Source organism: Monomorium pharaonis, chromosome 10 (genome assembly GCF_013373865.1).
Source record: "Monomorium pharaonis isolate MP-MQ-018 chromosome 10, ASM1337386v2, whole genome shotgun sequence".
NCBI lineage: Eukaryota > Metazoa > Arthropoda > Insecta > Hymenoptera > Formicidae > Monomorium > Monomorium pharaonis.
In genome coordinates, this window is record NC_050476.1 from 138,581 (window position 1) to 159,108 (window position 20,528).

General features: G+C 28.6%; 2 long non-coding RNA genes across 2 annotated transcripts in view; one reads left to right on the forward strand and one right to left on the reverse strand.

Moving 5' to 3' along the window:
- LOC118647678 overlaps positions 1-20,528 on the forward strand; it is a 30,794-nt gene that overhangs the window by 2,190 nt on the left and 8,076 nt on the right. The gene's annotated exons all lie outside the window — the stretch shown is intronic.
- LOC118647679 lies at positions 555-20,501 on the reverse strand. The gene is made up of 2 exons (XR_004964840.1): positions 19,347-20,501; positions 555-1,463 (listed from the first exon to the last, which is right to left on the reverse strand). It is a non-coding gene; the product is annotated as an uncharacterized LOC118647679 (long non-coding RNA).

Consider the following 20,528-nt stretch of genomic DNA (forward strand, 5'->3'; position numbering starts at 1 on the left):
TTTTAACTCAATATTTTTAGTGGCTTTTTGAGTACATGAGGAATAATATTTAATGCGTACTTGATTGATAATCTTAATTGTAAAATATCTTTGAAAACAGATTTTATAGAATATTTAAAATTAATTAAAACTAATATTCAAATAAAACATCAACATATTTACAACGTATGCGTATATACAATATATATATTTATACATATATATATATATATATATATATATATATATATGTATATATATTATATACACACATAACAGTTAGATTGAAATTTGTAGTCTATACAGAAATGTTCTAGGATTATTCTTTTTTAGCAATCAAGTTACAAATTCTATTTTAGACAACTGACACAAAATTGTAGGTACTATTTTATTCACTTACCTCAATTATAAATTATATCTAATTATATCTAAAAATCTTCTATTTCAACTAATTGCTAATTTGTGTTCTAAATATTTAATTGCTAGATAGTTCTAACGTTAATAAAATTTTCCTTTGATTGCAAAGAAAGTCAATCAAATGAGGGTTAATTGCAACATTATAAAACATAAGCATCTTCAACAAATACAAGTTTATTGCTATAATGCCATGCGTTTACAGTTACTTCCATAGGTCTTACGATACCAGCCCTCTTTTTTTCTCTTCGAGAGCAACGCGATGGTGTTCTTTTTCGCATACAAAACAGTCGATTAGAAAACCGAATCCCCATTCACAATTATTGGGGGAGGGGAGGTCGCACTCGTATTCAACGAATATTTCACTGAATATATCGAATTATTAATTAAAATATACGACATTTAACAGATTGTGATTATTTTCTATATTTAGAGAATAATCTTTTACATTTTTTAGCTGAAACATTTATTTGAGAGACAAAAAATAACACGCGTATAATTATTTTGCAAAATATTAATTATAATAAATTTTAAGAGAAAATTCTCTCCGTGTACATTACTTATTCTTGTTAACTACCAGTATTATCATAACATCTAAAAAATTCAAATTTTAAAATAAGACTACGGATAAATATGATCTCTTTCATAGATGCATATAATATATTATTTTATAATAGACTTATAAACGTAAAATATTAAATTCTAATTGTTTAAATCATAAATCGATGATGAAATCCCGATAAGAGTCAACGCAGTTAACAGAGTGTGAAAAAAATACAAATTTGTTACATATGTTGTAACTGCATAAAATAATTTGTAAAAAAACCGTAATCGGAAAAATTCTTTTAGAAATATTCCGACGGAAGGAGACTACTTTAACTATCATCATTACCTTCCGATCGCCTATCGGTTTTTCTTTCAAACTCTTGACAATTTTCCACTTGACTCTAAAAATTTCTTGACTTTCGTGACGGCTGTTTTTTGCGACATGCGGCGTTTAGGAAGAGACATTGGTCTGTTTCTGAGGTAGTTTTTCCGACTCAGGTTTTTCATTGAAGGAGATCCGAACCCTGAATCGAAACATTTGCGGATTATTTTATGCGATAAAAATATATGTAATCTTGATAAATTACTATTTTTCTCATGCTCATTAACTGCATTGGCTCTTATCGGTACTTTATTGTTTTATGATTAATTCTCAAGAATCTATTTTGCGAATTCTTTTCTTGACTTATTATAATGAAAGTTAGGCAACTCAGAAATATTAAAAAATCTGAAACTTTGTAGAAATAAAATGGGTACAATTATTTGCTTTGACTAAGAAAAGATTCTAAGAATAAAAACATGTCTTTATAAGAATTTAATTTTTCATATTTCTGTCAATATGTCAAAAATGAGATATTGCAAAAATATAGAATACAAAAGTTTATAATATTTTATAGTCTACAGCAATATAAGTTTTTTTTAATGTTTAACCTTCTTCTGCTTAATTTAGAAAAATTTTTTGTGAATTTTTCATGATATTTTTTGTTTGAAAGGCAGAAAAAATGTATTAGAGAGTTGTGAGTAAATTGTGAAAACTGTAAGGAAACGACAACGGAGAAAAAAAGAAACACACACACACACACACACACACACACACACACACACACACACAGACAGAGAGACAGAGAGACAGAGAGACAGAGAGACAGAGAGACAGAGAGACAGAGAGAGAGAGAGAGAGAGAGAGAGAGAGAGAGAGAGAGAATGAATAATGAAATATAAAATATCTTACAAGTAATTGTTTTAAATTGTAGTAGGTAATTGTTTTAAATACTAAATTAATTCATAAAACATATTGTCTATAAAAAACATATTAAAGCGGACAAAAAATAATTAAACATTATATTTTCTTAAAAATACTTTTATATTAGATATTTTAACATTAACCCTTCGTCATCTGGAGTTTAGTAGATCCCCAAAAAGATTTGGCTTTGTATCTGAGTCATTATTTGAAAATTACACGATTCTTTTTTTATGTTAAAATCAATTCTTCACATTTGCTACTAGACAACGTTTTAGAACCATATTTCAAGTTTATTCAGTTTTTTTTTTTTTTTTTTTTTTTTTTTTTTTTTTAAATAATGTAAACTGTCAATAGGCAAGTAAGAACGTGATTTGGGATCCGTATATCTCCGTGTGATCAGCACGGAACTTTTGGAAGTGTAACAGAAGAGTTAACAATTAATTTCAAAAAATTTTTAAAAATTATAATCTTATTATAAATTAATAAAAATTATAATAATATTAAGTCTAAAATTATAATCTTTAATTCATACACGTCGTTGTAAAGAATTTATAAAACTTTATTTATTTATTTATTATTTAACTTTATTTATTTACTATCAAACAATAAAAATTTCTTACATTAACGAGGTCATAGAGAAAACACTTTAAAAGATTTTCAATTTCTTGTTGAAGAAATGAATTTCTGTATTTGTTTTAATATTTTATTTAATATTTCTTGTAATTTCTGTGATATTTATGGAAATATGGAAAGAATTAGATTTTCTTTAAAGAAGTGTTCCTATTAGATCTGCCCGTGTTGCGTAAAATGATTCAAAATCTCCAAAATTTGTACTCAAATTGAGAGATAAATAAATCTTAGAAAAAGATACCGTATATAGAGAATCTAACAATAAGTGCAAAAAATGCACGCATGAACAGGCCTATTCTTTAAACTAAACCATTTATCAGTCAAAACAAATAAACTACTATGTTATTAACAGTTATTTTATTTCTGCAAAGTTCCAAATTTTTAGAAATTATCAGATTATTCTTCTTGTTAGTTTATATTTTGAAAAGTTAACATTGAAAATATTGTATTTAGTCACACACAAAGAAAGATTATCAATACTAACATACCGCTTGTTTTTCTTATATAATAAATGTATAATATTTTTTAAACATATGCTAAAAATAGAAGATAAATATGTAACTTATTGTCGCCAGTAATAATGAACAAAATAACATTAGCTTGTAAGCGATCTAACTGGTAATTTTATTGTTGAAATATACAGTATTTTGGAGATGGCCAAAATGTCTTTATTAAAACGAACAAAAAATCTATTGATTTACAAAGAGACACCATTAGAGAATCTAAATGTAATATACAATAGAGTTATTAATTTGACTACTTAGTATATGTTGTCTTAAATGTATTTGTTGCATCACAAACATCCCATGTGTGTAGTTTAAGTTTAGTATTTTATCTAATAACTGGACTTAATTTCTGCTTTATTGCTAAATGATTTCTACTGTGATTATTTATTGACCTATCTTTTCTCTTTATTTTATTGAACTACAGACAGTGGAAAGACATGTGAGTTTATGAGTAAATCTTGCACAAACTTAAAGTCGAAACGTGTATTAATTCAACAATAAAAATACTGAGTCAACTACACGCCAAAGTTATTATTTTGTTAAAAATATAACTTTGAAAACATAAATATGAATTAGAAAGTGTCTATCTAAGATAACGTAACACTTTTTATAATAGGGGAAAGGCATCGAATTTGGAATACCACTTTGTTTTTGGACAATATTTTTTAAATAATAGTTAGAAAAACAATGTAGAAATACAAATTAGAAAGTATCTTCTATCAAATAATATAGTAATTTTTATAATACTGTTTTGTATTATTTTAATAATTAATGTTTTTGTGATACACATGTTAAAAAGGATATTTGTCGACATGGGCGCTTAAATTGGAATACAATCGAAATATTAATGTTACATTTTATTGATTTATACATCTTACCTGAATTATGTAGTTATTTCAGATTCAATGTTATTCCGTTAGGCTTGCCTAAGAGACATAATCGTGCAAATATAACTCTCGCTTTTGTCGAATTTGTTTTTAGCAGATTTTATCTAGAAAACGGAATATAAATGTATAAAATATGGGCTTTTATTTCTTTAATTAATTAAGCAGATTATATGTTTATATGGTGCAATGTTTAGTTTCCAAGAAATAAGAGAGGTCTAATTTAGGAAACTGTTCCAAATTCGGTGCCTTTCCTTTACTGTTTAACATTTTGCAATAATTAATATTTTCACATCATAACCAGAAATAAATGTCTGAGAAACTGAGAGTCTCAAAACTGCCAATTAATATGCAGTAATGGTAGAATTCAGAAATGGTCCAATAATAGAGGAATTAACTGTAAAATGAATTGATAAAACTATTTTGTAATTAAATATATTTTTGTGTATTAAACAACAAAATTATAAAATGAGGAAACTATAATTAAACATTTTAAAAATAAGATTTAAAAGGATTAAGAAATAAAATTAACAATTTAGTTATGAAATAGGTAATTTAATTGAAATAAAATTATATTGGAAGAAGATCACACATTCATGATCTGTTCTCAATAACGAAGAAATACACTGATTTACGCTCCATGACGATTTGTTTTATACCATATTATGAAAACAATACGAAATAGAAAAATAAAAACAAAACAGTTTTTAAAAAACTACAAACATGTAAAATAATCGAATATTATCAAATATATATTCACTATTGTTTAGGTTATGCAATTTACAAAAGAAAATGCTGATTTCATTGTCGTTTTTCAAGAAATCGTTTCTAGCAGATTTTATACAGAAAAAGTTATAAATGTATAAACTGTGGCTTTTTATTCATTATTGAAAGAGATGATGTTTTTATATGTATTAATACTGTACAATGTTTAGTTTCCGACACTGAGAAAAAAATATTGTTGATTTGACAAACTTTTCCAACTAAATTAAAATTTTGTCAATTCAATAATTTATGCATTTAACTTAAATGCACAAATTTCAATTCAAGTATTTATATAGTTTGAAATATATAAATTGAAATATATAAATACTTGAATAGATAAAATTTAATTTAGTTGGCAAATTAAAGTAACTTTTTTTTTTTTTCAGTGGAGAAATAAGAAGATGCGCTTTAGGAAGCTTACGTCAATATTAGCGACCTTCCTTCCTTTAATGAGTTCATCTAAATAATAAAGAAATTTTTTTGGAAAGTACCTTATTTTTATAGAATACATGTTTACGCAATTTGTAGTTTCACGCGTTGCTTTATCTATTAGAATCCTTAGATTCTGACAGTTTCGAAAAGTAACAAACAATATATCTTTAACAAATAATTGTAATGTCTGTCATAATATATTGTAATAATATAATAATTAAGTATGAACAGTTGTAATATTTAATTTTTACATGTCTTTTTATACGGGGCTTCCACTCTTCGTGATGATTTCCAGCGTCGAAATGTGATGTATCATGGAAGCCCCATGATAGTCGCTGTCACACGCACAAGAGTGTTATCTCTAATCTTGTGCAGTGGCCAGCAGCTGCATTGGGGTCCAATATATTGCCCCATATTGCATCTTATGGTATTCTAGTCAGTTCTGCTTAATTGGACTTGATACGATCCACGCCTAGACTTACATGAGATGTTTTACGCAATTTGCACATTATCCTTGATATCCTTTATAATGAAATACAAAATTACAAAACAGTTTATAGATAACTGTCATCGCTCTATCGGGAATAACAAAAAAATAGAGAGAATTTTCACATTTTAAATAAAATTATTATTTACATTTGCTAAACAAACGATGAAGCGCACAAGATTTTCAAGATCTATTAATTGTTATAACTTAAGATTTAGTTTCCACGCAAATGTCTTTTCGTATGATCGTCGAGAAATAGTGAAATATGTTCTTTATGAAAATAATTCAGATATTTTAGGCCTAATTAATAGGATGACGTTAAATGTTGTCTTAATGACATTTCTAATGCCAACAAAAAACGCCATTAAGATGACATTTGACATCATCTTGTTACTTAGGCTATTTGCTAATTTTGTAAACGATATTGGATTTTGATTTCTACGCATGTATATCGTTAACAAAATATGTATGTGTATAAAATTCGTATTTTTGTATATGTATAAAGAAACATGTGTATCTTTCAGAAAATTATCAAAATACTCTTCTAGTTGAATAAATGCAGTCAATTTCTTTGTACATTTTAATAGGTATAGCCCATTAAGTATTTGGATATGTGATTGTAATACATAAGATAACGCCATCATTATAGTTAGGCATTTCCAATTTGGCATTTAACATATTTGAGACCTTTCGGCCTGATTTAAGACCAGTTTGATGCACCTTGTCATCGTTTTCCATCATGTGCAATCGTTAGAAAGAATGAGTAATCAAGAATGCATAAGAGTTAAGGATGAATAAATAAAATGTAAGAAAAGTGTAACAGTAACGGTCAGAATGCCTTTCTTTTTGTCTTTTTCGATATTAATTCACGATTTCGATGATTAATAAAAGTTTTCTAAAAATTTCTTCTAATTACTTATATTACTAAAACAAAAAGTTAATTATTGTTTAAGTATTAATATACATATAAAATTATTATGTACAGAAATATGAAGAAATTTAAATATTTTCTGGTTTGTTTGTTGGATTTTTCCCGACGATATGCCGGTATCTTTGAATTTCAAGAATGAAGAAAAAGCGGTTTTGATCAGATTTAAAAGCAAGCAGCACGGCACAAAGAATATCAATGAAAACGCGTTTCCACGATAAAATAAGCTGTGGGGACCGGACATCTGGCGATTCTATAGGCCGATAGGACAGTTCACTTCAAATACAAAATTCATCACATTCGATCTTAACCGCGTACGGCTTGTACGGCAGACCTACTGCCGTTTGCGGAGCGTTACGCTTAAGACCATTCTCCATCATTTAATGCCACCCCGTTAGGAAGGTCGATCTATTCGCCCTGTCTACTTCGGCGATGTCGACACAAATTATCGACACCAAGGTGTTAAAAATAATTTTCAGCTGTTAATATCGAATCACACGAGGTCGGCCTTAAAGAATGAAGATGTGGTTCGCTTGATTTGCTAAGCGTAGGCTAATTTTGCTAGGCTACACACTCACTGCGCGCGTAAGTGAAGATTACTCACATATTCTAAAGATGACACGTATAGGAGCTCCCTAAATTGAAATAATTTTGAGCAATTTTTTAAGCGTTTCAATAAGGACTCTTTGTTGCGATCGATGACCGAAATGGAGACTTTGTAGAATCTGAAATAGATTCTTGAATCGATAACCGAAATTCGTAGAATAACCTAGGTTGCGTCCCGATATTCACTGTCAGTATATGAAAATCTGTAGCTCATGTTACGTATACTCTAGATTTTCAGTGCTGGAATAAATATTTCAAAAATTGGAACACATTTATAGATCTATGGCACCAGCTGATGTATGACGCGTTGTTCTATTCTCTCTCTCATCAGCGTAATACTTTTATTCACTCGATAACACATCCCCCTCGTCGGAAGGTGTCGTAAATAATATTTCCCAAAGTAATTGCCGACGTTGCAGTTAAAATACATTCTTCAGGTTGTGAAGTTGGCGAAAGGGCAGAAATCGTGGAACTTTGTGAATTGCACTGTCGGAGGATTCCCCCTCGGAGTAGTCGTGATGATAACTACTTCGCGAGGGGAAGGTTTGCACGAAAGTCGATCGGAAAACGTTCACATTTCTTCCGTCCGCCATCGGTCGAGCACAACTGCCGATACCTTCCTAGTTCACCCTTGGTTATATAGCGCGACACCACGTGGTCATCTAATTCATCGACCAATGGTAGGGTGGCTTTAGACGCGAGGGACCAATGGACATTCCGCTTTAAGGCTGCAAGACACGTGTGTCTTCGGAAATAAGGACACAGAAATTATGGGCGAAATCGTATTTGCCTTACTGAAGTTGGCCGATCGAATGCCAGCGGTCTGTCCATAACGTCCGATCATCGTTTTTTTGTCCTCAATCTTATGTGACGAATTGTATCTATCGCATTATCCCCCGAGAAATTTAAAGTGAAGAAATCACACACTTTGTCTGTTACTAAATCTGAAGATATTGCTTTCTCAAAAACTACCAGATATGTTCGCAGTGGTCATACACCGGGGGAAAACTATTTGGTATTTATGATACTTTAAAGTTATTACTAATAATAACATGTATTGCACTAACAAAAAAAATTACATCTAATTGACATCGAAAATGACAAGACTATAATTTATAATTATTTTTGGTGTCAACTATATTTAAATTATAATGATAATTGAAACCTTTTTTTTTTTTTTTTTTTATCAATGTGACTCATTTATTATTACTTTAACATTCAACGAAGCCACAAGTACCAGATACTTTTCCTCGAATATATGTTATGTCCTTTATATACTACATCCTTATATACTACAATCACGGCTTTTTTCTTCTCGAATTTCTTATACATTTCACGTAGGAATATTCTAATTGCTTGCTACTCAATGAACATATTCAAATTCTGGATGTGCCAACAGATTCGTCTTCAGGGTAGAGTATTTCTGCGAGAGCGACTTGCTTCCGTTCCAAGGACAATCGTGTCGTATTTTTGCTGATTGCGTAAAATCTTTCTACGTCCTACGTAGAACTTACGTAAGAATTTAGATTCTAACCTGGTCGCGTTGCCGTTTGTCACCAAGTGGTAGTTGGTGGTGCTGGTAGTGGTGGTGATGATGATGATGGTGGTGGTGGTGGTGGTGGTGGTGGTGGTGGTGGTGGTGGTGGTAGTGATGTTTAATGATATTGTGAAGAAGTGAATCCCTAAAACGTACCCCACATACATACCGACGTGAAGCAAGTACTCCGTTCGGTAAATAGTGGGATCCGGCATTAGGTCGACCTAATTTGTGCAACTTTTAACGCGTTTCCACGCGTGACGACATCGTCACGCGACAGTATTCTGATAGACAGCGCCGATGATTTCGTGCACATGTTTCTTCGGGGTCAAGCTTTGTCTTTCGCTTTCGTTCCGCATTTTCGTTGCATTTTTACACATTTTTTACATGCTCCACACATTTAAAAAATTAGCACAACGTAACATTCTTGCCACATGCATTGTAGGAACAGTGTGCAGACAATAAATAATCGTTTAATTGTCATTGATTACAAATTTTCTCGATATTGCTTTATCTATCAGCAATTTATACAATATTAACTTTAATAAATTTCCTATAAATTTCCATATAAACGTGCGTTCGATTATCAATACGAGTATAATGAAGAAAGAAATTGAAAGCATTGCATTTATAGTGAAAAACCATGCACGGAAAGAATAGTTTTGCTCAAATACCTAAAAACCTATTTATACACAAATCCAAAAATAATTTTGTTTTTCGAATCTTCAAAATAATTATGTAAAAGGTTTAATGTTGCGAAAAATTTTTATATTCTAACAATCAGTTCGAACGACCTACATAATTATTCTGGTAGTCTAACAAAATTATTTTCAGAGTTGTATCTCTAGTTCAATTTTTAGCTCAACAAAATAATTCTTTCTGTGTATGCAAACCTTTTTCTCTATCTGCTTATATAACATACTATTTTATACATTTTAAATTTTTATCGTGCTACACGATTATATTTGTTTCGAATAAAACTCAAACATATTATTATCAATCGATACAATTATGATTTTCTAAAAAAATAAAAAAATTTTCAGGAAACAAAGAAAACTTCTTATCTTTAAATTGTTTATTGTTTATATATGATAATTTTTCTCTAAACACAGGTATAAGAACAAACTTTTTGATTTTGATTAATATTTTGAAGACCCATTAAAAAAATTACAGAAACTCTGGATTTGTTTGATTTTTATGGAAATTTTATATTTACTAGTTACTTATATTTATCTGTTTTATGTTTTTCCTTGCCGAAAAAAATTATTTACGACGTGACGCTACAATAGAGAATAATTTAGCGCCGTAACTCAGATTAAAAAAAAAAACCTATTCGATTTTTGTAGGAAACAATTCAATTATATAAATAATATAATATAATACGATAATGAATAAAGATTGCCAGAAATCATTGTTGTTCCTCGCGGAATGCTTAATAAGTTTGAAACTACACATTATCGTCAGTATTGCATGTATATTACAATTAATAGAGATCACTACGTAGTAGACGAAAATTTTCGTGAATCTACATAAAGAGGCAGAATCTCTCATGGTTAGAAACGTGCGCAAGGAACATCGATGCAAGGTAGAGACAGCAAGGGAGTTCGGCCGCTTTGGCTATATTCGGCGTGCAATATACTGCGTAGTTTTCGTTTAAAAAGCGCAGCTGATAAAAACTTTGGAAATTTTTGTAACAAATAATACCGAAAATAAAATAGAAACCGAAAATACCTCTACTTTTTAACTTGATTGGTTTTTCTACGAAAAACCATAGAGAGAGAGAGAAAGAGAGAGAGAGAGAGAAAGAGAGAGAGAGAGAGAGAGAAATATGCTCGCTTGCGGGCAAGATTTTGTCAGGACTGGCAGACAAGACTCAACGAGGATAAAGCGCGCACAATAGAAAACGGAAGGCTTGGACGCAGACTTTACGCCCTTGTACGCGAAGGGGGACGTGTGCGTTCTCCGTGCGAAGGGGGCACAATGTTGAGGTGAGAAAGGAACATCACGCGGGTAACACTAGCCGAGTAAGCTCCGGACACTTTTTAGGATTCACGGCTTAGCATCCCTGGCTCCTCAGGCTTCACGTCTGCCTGGCCCTGGCGCTGTCCGCTGTGGACACAACTCGCAGACTCGCCCCGTTATTCTATGCCAGAAACTTCTTAGCTTATACATCTTACTTGCCGCTCGCATTAACCTGGGTCGGAGTGATTTCGGCCCACGCGTTCCTAGCTGCTGCCGTCGCTTCGCGAGTCGGCGATAATACGCTATGCTACCAACAGATTGCTTATTAGGATAGAGCATCTGCTCGAATAGAATTTTGAAGTCTTGCACACAGCTTAATAATTAAGACAAGGATTGAGAATCATTACGTCAAAGACATAGGAAGAATTTTAATTTAAAAAGAATTTTATAAATTGCAATCAGGAAAAGGGAGGCTCGAGATGTTCTAATTAATTTTTTAGATATTAATTTCGAAATTGGTATAATTTATTAATTATTACTTAATTAATAACATAATTTATTGTTTATACACGTTTATACATGTTGGTTATTAATGTTGAAGTTGTGATCTGTATAACTTGCTTTATATCTCTACCAAATATCGGAAACTGAAAATTTGGATAGGATCATTAATGCGTAGCCAAATAGCTATGCATTGCTTTCATATTCATTTCATATACTTTTTTACGAAACATATTCTTGTATTTTGCACGAGAATCATCTCACTTTGATTGTACTGAATAATTTTCTGAACGTTGCATTTAATGTCGTAACTTGCAAAAAATAAAATGTTCTCATATTTTCCATAGAAATCCGTTACTAAAATTAAAGAGAATATCAAAGCGATGAGATTCAAGATAACATTTTGGAAACTATCATTAAAACTAAAATCACGATTTATAGGACATTATAAATTCTTTAAACAATAAAATTTTATCCAATAAGAAACATAAAATTGTAAAATAGTTGTCTTTTTCACAAGGTATCATCTCACTGATTGATTATACAGTGATTTACTAAACATTGCGTTTAATGTCGTAATTTACAAAAAATGAAATCTTTTCATACGTTTTATAAAAATTCACGATTAAAGTTAAAGTCAAACTTTAAAAAAGAGAAATTTTGAAAAAAATTATTATTAAAATTAAAAACACGATTTATGGGTCATTGTAAATATCTGTTTATTAAAATTTTATATAACAGACATTTACAGAATTATTTTACAGAAGAACATAAAATTATCATAACTGTCGAAAACTTTATTTAATATAAAAAACGATTCAACATATATTTTGTACTACGTTTATTTGCTACAACAATAAAAAACAAAATTTTTTAGTTTTAATATTGTAAATCCTTAAAATTTTATAATATAAAGGGTGTTCCAGAATGATTAATTTTTATTTTACGGAGTGAAAGAAAGTAAACTCTTTGAAACTCTAAATTCTGTATATATCTTTAAATGTGATTAATATAATAACTTGATTTATTGTTTATAGAAGATTTAAAGTATTATTAATTCTTCACTCTTAATGTATTCAATTTTTATCAATATTCTTTTTTTAGGACAACTAAAAAATAATAATTTTTTAGTTATGCCGTTGTTGCAGCAAATGAGCAGTATATGATGACGATTGATCATAATGATAAACCATTATATAAGCAGTTGCATTATAATATTTTTAAAAAAGTATAGGATGCATATATTGATAACATCAGCTTGCTCTATTCATTGCTTTATTATTTCAAGATTCTCAATGCTTCCATCAAAGTCATTCCTTTTAGAGTCATATTATTTTCTTACCACGATTGGCGTTTGCGAATATCCATCGCAGTTGAATTCGTCGATTATATAAGCACCCACCTTAAGTTTATGTCATATTTCATCTTGCAAATTTACAATGAAATAAGACAGAAACATAAGACGGTTTGCTTATGATATATTTTTCTCTTAGTTTCGTCAGCTGTTGCCTCGTCATCGGTTCCTCTTCGAATCCTTATATCTTGATTTTTCTTATCTTATAACAGTAATAAAGCCTCACCATATTTGCAGTAGAAAATCATGAATCTTTTGGATGCAAGCATTGTATACATATTTTTAGCGAGGATCGAACATTTATAATAAAAGTAAGTTTTAAATGAATAATTGTTTAAAGCATTGATCTATATAAGATTTATTATTATGTGCAAATTAATATCGAAATAATAAATCAGAACTGTACGTTGTAATTCTAGACCCATTTTTTTTGTTTGTCCGTAACATTTTAAATCAGTTTCTTCGCAGCTAAAAAATTAAAATTATTAAGAATTTAAATTTAAACAGCTTATTCATTTTTTAATCACGTATGTCCCAAGCTCAATATAATTCTACAGAGCGTTTTTATTCAAGAGTATTATCGAAAATACATTACCTTTGTCTTTCAGTTATCGGTAATATTTGTATTAAAGTAAAAATTTATTTGAATATATACTTTTGTAATGTTTGAATAAATTTTTTGATATTTTATCTTTGTGTCAACAAACTTATTAATAGAACTGCTGTGTTAAAGGCAAAACATGAGATATTGAAAAAAATTGCAGAAAAAAATTTAAAGCGCATGCTATAAACGGCCTGAAAATATGTTATAAGTTCATCGACTATAAAAGTCATCAGTTATGTAGCGTTAGATGACCTATTATGAATTAACGCACGAGAGTGAACAATATCGGGCTGGAGACATTTACATTATCTACATGCAACGTGTTATCTAATATAACTTATAGAAGAGTAGGATGTAAGTAAAGCTCTTGTACGGTATATGTGGTCTTGTGTTAACGAATTTATGACATTTCGCATATAGTCTGTAATGAACTTGCTTTCGTCATATTCAATATTATTCGTTTATAGTTGCAAGAGTTCTGCCATTAACTTTTCTGTATAACAGCTTGTAATCAGAACGACTTATAATCGAAAATATTGATGACGCTGAAAGCGACAAATTTCTTAGCTAATAGATCAACATTTTCGTATAAATAATGCAATATATGGAAATATATAAGTAATACAACAGGTAAATAATAATATAGCGAGAAATATGAATACTACAATACAAATTATGTATTGGTTACAATAGACTTGTTACTCATTACCATCAATTTTTCTAATTCAAGCTATTCTAGATACAAACATAAATATATGAAAAAGCAACTTTCCTGTTATTTAAATGTCAGAATAACCCACACACAAGATACTTTTAGTAGATTTGCTGCGCAATTATAAAGTGTTAAATCAGTATTAAAGAGCTCTAAATAGAAACTGGACGAAAGAGACTGATTACTAGATGTTATGAGATACGGTCTGGAAAGAACATACTTATTTTGGTGATCACGTGTACGTATAGGCGCATATAGATGGCTATATGCATGCGTATGAAGAGTTGCATAAGAAACCTTAAATCTGCACGAGGTAAACGGGATTAATCCCGTCTTCTCCATGTGAGAAGCCTTGCCAATCACATTGGCGTAGAAATTGTCTTCCGTTAAGAAGCTAACATTTTTTTTACACCAATAGCGTTGTTTTTCGCGTTCGACCTTGATGTTAAACATGCTAACGTCGAGAAATCGCGACTCACTTCAAGACATTGATCGTTTAATCATGGAACGACTATTTTTTCTGTATAATGTCTGTAAGTTTTATGTTAAAACGATACAGCGACTCCACTGAACTATATTACATTTGAGGCCTATCATTAAACAACTTTGCAGCAAGACAACTTTTTCTTTTTAAGATAATTAATAAAGAAATGCCAAAAAATATACCAGAACTTATGCATGTAAATAGAAAATTATAACACATTTTTATAACAAAAATTTTTTTGATAAATCTGGAAACAATATTCTTATTTTAAGAGGTCAAATTATTGAAAACGTTCTAGTCGTAAATGACTAAAAAAGAAAAAAGTTTTTTATGAAACATCAAGTAATCAAATAAATATCAAAATTACATTTTTTAAATTAAATCTAAAATAAAATGTGTTTTAATACCAGTTTTATTTAATTTTAAAACAACATACTATTTGTTTTGTCACGGAAATGACACATATAGCATTTAATTTTGATTGCTTACAACTTTTATAAAAATGGGCACATTATAATAGTTTTTTAATTGAAACGACAAACATTAAGGAGTACAACAATAATAAGCAAATATGGGTGTGTATATTATTATTAATAAAAATATTATAATAGAAAAACTGAAATTTTCAGAAATTATTTTTTTTAATTTGTAAAAAAAAAATGAAGACAAAAATCTTCTTAAATAGTGTTCCGAAAACTAGAAATTTTGAATTTAAAGAAAAAAAAATTGTTATATATGTAATTGTATTTTTTATAAAATATATTTTATTATAAAATATAAATCAAACATTCAGTATAGCATATATAATATAAACTACTGATCATTATTTGAAAATTATTCACTGATTTATATCCTTTATAAAGGAAAAAGTTATCGTAGTAACGTGTTTCAATGTATCATGTAAATTAATTAGTCTTCAAAATTACAGAATCCTCAAAAAAACATTTATAAGTGTTAAATGTTTGGACCATATAATATTAGCTAAAATTATCAAAATTTAAAAACTATAAGCTTCTCAGAGTCTATTAAGTTTTTTTCTAATCAATAAATAAATTTTGATCGTGAATACTCAAATTAATACTCTGAAACTACTTTGGAACTTTTGCAAAGAATAAAACAATAAATAATCTGACTTATATAACGAAAATGACCGTATTTTGCTTAGTTTTGGATAAATAATTTTTAAATAAGTAAGTAAATCCAAATAAACTTTTACACGAATACTTATTGAAATTTTATAAATTATATGTAAATTTCCTAATTAAATTTTGTAAAACTTACTCATAAAATTTGCAAATATATGTCACAGAATGCATTACATAAGAATCAAAAGCAAACAAAAACTTAAACTTTTAAACTGAAAACAAAATTGTATTTAAATTTTACATTCAAGCGTAATAATAGGACAACCTGTAAAAATTTTATATTTTTGATAATGTGTTTTGAGATGTAACTCATGTCTATTAAAGATTATTCATTAATTAACGCAAATCGTTTACATAAAAAACAATTCAAATTTGTCATATACAGGTAGATTCTAACTTTCAAAATGATAAAAATGCCAACTTTCAATAAAAACGTCTGTTGTTTTTGATGTTCTATGAGTTTTTAGATGTTTTGACTATAAAATTAACCAGAAGATAGAAAATTTAAATATTACAGGCTTTTTAGGTTTATTTCTTTCTTCTTAATTAACGATAAAAAATTTTGGTTATATATTGTAAATACCCGAATTTTGCCACTAAAACTAGTTGTAAATAATGAATAATTTAATTTACAATGATTTTTTTCCATGTAAATAATTATATTTTATTGCAATTTTAAATAAATATTATATATTTTGACAAATATTATAAATTTTAATATAATAACAGTTTTTTGTAAGGTTTTTGTAGAAATTAATTTTCTACAAAAATTTTCTAATTTTTATTTTATATAAATATAAAATATAACTGTTAATTGTCATACAAAATTATTAATTTACTAACTAGTTACTAAAATGTGATCTTTGTATGATATATTATATGTATGTATATATATATATATATATATATATATATATATATATATAATAGAAAAGCTATGAAAAAAATAATTGTTTACAAAATTCAGCAGGTTTCAGAAATTAACTTAACTTTTAAACAGGTAAATCCAAATAAACTTTTGCACGAATATTTATTGGAACTTTATTAAGTAGTATATGTAAAAAATTTGTTTACATTTGTAATGCTACTTTCTCATCAAATTTGCAATTAAGTGCTACGAAACATTATTTTGCATAAGAATCAAAAACAAACAAAGAAATAAATAATTTCTAAACAGATAAACAGAATTATACTCAAATTTTATACAGATACTCAAACGTAACAATAGATTAATCTATAAAGTTTTTATATAATGCTTTGAGATGTAAGACATACATCGTTCTGCACATATAATATTATACAAGAAATTGAAAATTTCCAGTAATTACGTTATAATTTTCGACATCTTTGTTAAGAAAAACTCTACCAGTAAACTAGTTAAAGAATATTAAAAAGATCTAAAGATTTTAAAACAACACTTGTATATGTATGCTTTTTAAATAAAAAATAATATAATGGAACTTTATCATCTCAAAACTGCCTTTTGGAATACTATATTATGATATAAGATATTAAATTTTTTTTTAAATAACAGTAATGTAAACCACAAATGTTATATTTAAACATGCACAATTTTATTTGTTAATTTTTAAGTCGTAAATTTTGGTTGTCAATAATTACTTTGATCAGAAATTAAAACAATTTGTTGATTAGTCAAATTTAATTATACTTATCACAATAATACAAACGTTACAATATTATAATAATTCTATTATAATGATCACATATTTTAATTTATTTAAAAAAATTATATTGTTTTATATATGTTTTATCAATTTTTTATAAGATAAAAAAGTATGTTTCAACAAAATATTTATATACGATTCAGTTGAAACAATATTTTCTGGATTTAGGATAACAAAGAGACAATAATTATATACAATTATATTTTTCTAAAAAATATTTTTGTCATACGTTTTGAATAATATAATATCTAGTAATATAAAATTATATTGAATTTATTTTTAACTGAAATCAAATCTCAAAAAATATTTATAGTTATTTTTGTTATAAAAATGTGTTATAATTTTCTATTTACATGCATAAGTTCTGGTATATTTTTTGGCATTTCTTTATTAATTATCTTAAAAAGAAAAAGTTGTCTTGCTGCAAAGTTGTTTAATGATAGGGCTCAAATGTAATATAGTTCAGTAGAGTCGCTGTATCGTTTTAACATAAAACTTACAGACATTATACAGAAAAAATATTATAGTTAAAGTCAAGCTTGACGATTTATGCTTTAAACATTTTTATTAAGCTTAATAATTTAATAATGATCATTATTGAAAGGATTATATGAAAATATTGCGCGGTTTTGGATATTAAAAGTTTACTTTTTAAAATAATGTCTATAATTTTTATTATACTGAAAAATTATAATAAATTCTTATTTTATGTTTTTCACAAAATGCTCGAGCAATATTGTAAAAGTTATGCATTTTGTATTGCAAAGTACTTTGTAAATTTTAGGCCTACGTGCGCGATAGTATATTGTAACAAAATATCCTATATTTTGGTAAATTTTGTTAATTAAAAAAAATATTATATGAGTTTTTTTGTAAGATACCATAGAATCTAATTTTATAATTTTTGTTTTATATAAGCCTAAAATATAACTGCTAATTATAGAAAAGTTATGGAAAGAGTAAGTGTTCGAAAAACTTGGCAGGTTTTGGAATTTAAACTAATTATATAATAGTTTTGGTAATAATCAAATATATTTGCAACATAATAAGAATTTTCGTCAAATAAATCCATCTTTCTCAGTTACCGTCGCACATAATGAAAGGCAGTAAGTATTGTAAGTTTTTAATTGCATTTAATGCTTAAAATATCACACTTAAAGTTTTTGTAATAAAAATCACATAACAATGAACTCTTTTATTTGTTATTTGCAATTAATTGTACTTATCAAATTTATTATACTTATGACTACTGTTTTATTTTTGTTTTTGCCTTTGTAAAAATATAAATTTGTACAGGAATTACGTATATAAAAATTATATTTGAAATTATTGATATGTTCTTAATATCAAATATTTAATATATTAAGATAATTCTCATATGTTTCAAGAAATGAAATTGTTATAAACAAAATTATAACGGCAAAAGTAATATATATTGAAGTCGATAGCTATAATAAAATTTTGTTCGCTAATTGCATGCTGCTAGAATAAAAGTCAATCTTTCTTAACAGCAACATAACATGCCACATTTTAAATAAACATTAATTTATAAATAACATGTGTATTGTAGAAAAAACAGTAATGTACAAACGCAGAAATTTGTGACGCCGAAAATATCAGATCTTCTGCTTTTACCAAACTTAAAACAAAGACAACAATTAAAATGTTTGAGGATAGGACGTTATTAAATAATTCTCGGAAAATAGAGATCTGTCAATACGTCCATCAGTCATGCGTAATTCTTAAAATTTCTTGTTACATTAATCCGCGAAAGAAAAGCGATTTATTTGATCGAATAAGCAAAAGATCGCGAAGGATCAGATGCGGATCAGAGTCGAAGATTTTTGAGATTCCACGCGATTCACGATCTTCGATTGTGACAAGATAATCGGAAGGACATACGCAGATCAAATTGCGCATTGAAGGAAAATCCGATACGTACCTAACGACGGGAAAATCACTGATTTTTTTTTGTTAACACCGAGACTATTCGAAGTCGATCCCGAAGCGACGGCAGGCGACATCGTCCGACGCGGTAGCGGTGACGATTTTCGGCGCAATTAGCAGACGTCGACGATCGCGCGCCTCGATTGCAATGGAATCGGATGGCAGAAAGAACGATACGCGGACGATCTCGCGGATCCGCACTTTTTCCAGAATAATTGACATAGCGGATGCTCGCGAAGCGACTGTCTGTATAGGAGCTCGTGGCAGATCAATTTGCCAGTTTCTCGGAGTTTGTCCTGCCATCTGGTACGCGGATGCAGCACTAGCGGCTTTTATATTGTTCGAAATAAAAAAATATTTGCAATCCCATAGATCGTATCAAGATTCTCCCGTTATCCAAATCCTCGCAGGTCTCGTGATCTCGCGCATAAAATTGGATTCGACGGGATTATGCGACGTACGTCCAAGTGTCTATTCAAAGATATTTTATGTTTTTTGCGACATTCTATTACGAAGCCTCTCACGAAAGCTGCTTGGCTTTCGCGTTCTCAGAAACATAAGTTGGAGGGAGTTGGAAAATTTACTTTTCCGTTTTCAACGAGCATCATGACAGCGATAGATTTTCATTTGTGAACACGTCTATTGTCATTTATCGAGAGGAATATGTAAAAAGAACTTTAAACTAGAGTATAGCTGAGCGTCTTTAGCACAGATCACTTGATTTGATTTGAATCTCTCGGAGGTGATCCAATAATAGCATAGATTAATATTATAGCAGAGATTTTTATTGCAACATAATGATTTTATAGTGAAATATGAGCTTATGTAGCATAAATTACATTTGTTATTATTATGGTCATGTGTGCGCATAAAATTTATATTAATAGACAATTAATATAAAAGTATATTATTAAAACGAACTTATTTACTAAGGAATATATCTTGTATAAAATAACCATATAATCCAACTAGGGCGATTAATATTCGTGCTGGTAGACGGTAGAAAAATATCGATCTTCTATATTAATATTTTACTAGTCATTTCATAGACAGATGTATGTCAATACATAAAATAGTTGTTTTTTCGATTACAATTTATAACGCTTTGGATAACAATTCATAACTTTTTAAAATAATAAATAAGCAATACAGTCTAGATTCTTCCTCTTTTCTCTCT